The following is a 2,411-nucleotide window of genomic DNA, read 5'->3' on the forward strand; positions in this document are numbered from 1 at the left end:
AACCTCCCATTACTTTAGCCACCTAAATTGACCAAACACCATCATTCACTGTTACAATCCTCCCATTTCTTTCTACATTATACTCCTCCCCATTTCTCCATCCTTCTTTCTCCCCTGTCTTCCTCCCCTCCTCCCTTTTTCCCTTCAGTCCCTTCTCCTTTCTCTTTTCACTATCAGTCTCTCTGTCACCTGGCTTTCCTGGTCGCCAGGCGACCATGTCCGAGTCAGTCTTTCTGTCATCTCTCTCTCAGAGTCGAGGCTTTCCTGGTTGCCAGGCGACCATCTCTGGACTACACTGACCTTCCGGAAAAACCTAGCGCTAGGTATTCCATGGCCCCGGCTTAATTGCCCCCAGGTGGTCTGCTGGGTGCCGACCCGCCTGGCCATCTGGATCTGGTCCCAGGAACCTCCGGTCCACTAAGTCGGTCTAGGGGACGCCCTATGCCCTCTTAGTGTCACCTTTTAGCCCGGAATCTGCGAATTCCCGGCCTCAGACTCTCTTTTCCTTCCATTTCTCTCTTTCATCCTGGATCCCAAGACTCTTTTACTCATCTTCTTTGTTATCGCTTTCCTCCTCATATTTCTTCTTGGATTTTCTTCCCTCCTGTGTGACATTCTTTGCCCTGTTACAAATCATGGGTAATTCTCAGTCAACTCCTCAAGACACCCCATTAAAGTGCCTTTTAAAACATCTCTCCACACTTTCACTGACTCCTGACATTAAACCCAAGACTCTTATCAGCTATTACAGCCAGGATTGGCCTCAATACCCATTAGACAATCACCCCCAGTGGCCCCCCTGAGGGCTCACTTCAAACTCCAATGATTGATGATCTTTTCAACTACTGCCAGCTCCTCATAGGGTGGAAGGAGGTCCCTCATGTGGAAGCTTTCCGCCTTCTTTCTCATAACCCCTCCCTTTGCTTTCCCCAACTTCCAAACCCTCTTCTGACTTTGCCTCCCCCACCGTCTGAACCACCTACTACCTCTTTCATCGTGACAAACCTCCTCCCTATGGTCATAAACCCCCTCCTGTGACACCTTTTGCCTACCTCTCCTGAATTTTCCTTTCATTGGAATTCTTTTCTCCTCTCACTTACTCTCCAGCACTGGATGCTGGACGCTGGACGCCTTATCACCCCCCGGTTACTCCCCTCCGGCCTGGAATTCTTTTCTCCTTTATGGCGGTGTGCAAGGTCACTAACTTTCAAAAGGTCCAAGACATTATTCAGAGAAAAGATGAAACTCCTACTGAATACCTCGAGCGCCTCACTCAGGCCCTTTGTCAGTATACTAACCTAGACCCCGAGTCTCCAGAAGGCCAAACTGTTCTCATGACTTATTTTCTTGCCCAGGCCTACCCTGAATCAAGGCTACCATCTAGCTCTCCTATAGTCAGGGTAGGAGACACTTTACTTTCTTCTATGCGCACACCTGCGCTTACATGTCTATTTTCGGATTCTCCATTCTCTTTTTTACATTCCTTTTTGGTGATGCCTCAGTGTCCAGTTCCCCTTTTAGGCTGAGACATCCTATCTAAACTCAGAACTTCTATTACCATCTCCCCAGCCAACCATACCTCAGACCCTCAGATTCCCTTCCTCCTGGCCCTTCTTCCTGCCGACTCCTCGACACCCTTCATTCCCTCACTCTCCTATCCCATCAACCCAGAGGTCTGGGATATCTCTTCCCCGGCCAAGTCCTCTTGCACCCCAGTACACATCAAGCTTCGTGATCCTCATAAATATGTCAGTCAGTCCCAATATCCATTATCTACTCAGACTCTCTTAGGCCTTCTCCCTATAATCCAGGATCTCCTTGCTAAGGGACATCTGATCCCCACTCACTTTCCTTTCAATACTCCTATACTGGCAGTTAAGAAACCTTCTGGTGCCTATCACCTAGTTCAGGACCTACGCCTCATTAACACTGCCGTGGTGCCTATTCATCCTCTGGTTCCAAACTCCTACACCCTTCTTTCCTCTATTCCCTCTGATTCCACCCATTTCACAGTCCTAGATCTTAAGGATGCCTTCTCCTCTATTCCATTAGACACCTCCTCTCAGGACATTTTCGCCTTTACGTGGACTGACCCCCAGTCCCGTGATTCTCAACAACTCACGTGGACTGTCCTCCCTCAGGGCTTTCGGGACAGCCCTCACCTTTTTGGGCAGGCCCTAGCACAGGACCTCCTGTCTTTCCGTCCTGATCACCCTTTTTCTACACTTTTGCAGTATGTTGATGACCTCCTTCTGTGCAGTCCATCTTTTGATTGTTCCCAGCAGGATACAGCAGCTCTCCTAAATCTCTTGGTGGTCAGGGGCTATCGGGTCTCCCCTACCAAAGCTAAAATCTCAGTCGCCTCAGTCACTTACCTGGGTTTCCAAATAACCCCACAATATAAGGCAATC

Source organism: Condylura cristata, unplaced genomic scaffold (assembly GCF_000260355.1).
Source record: "Condylura cristata isolate star-nosed mole 26May11 unplaced genomic scaffold, ConCri1.0 scaffold00090, whole genome shotgun sequence".
NCBI classification, from domain to species: Eukaryota; Metazoa; Chordata; class Mammalia; order Eulipotyphla; family Talpidae; genus Condylura; species Condylura cristata.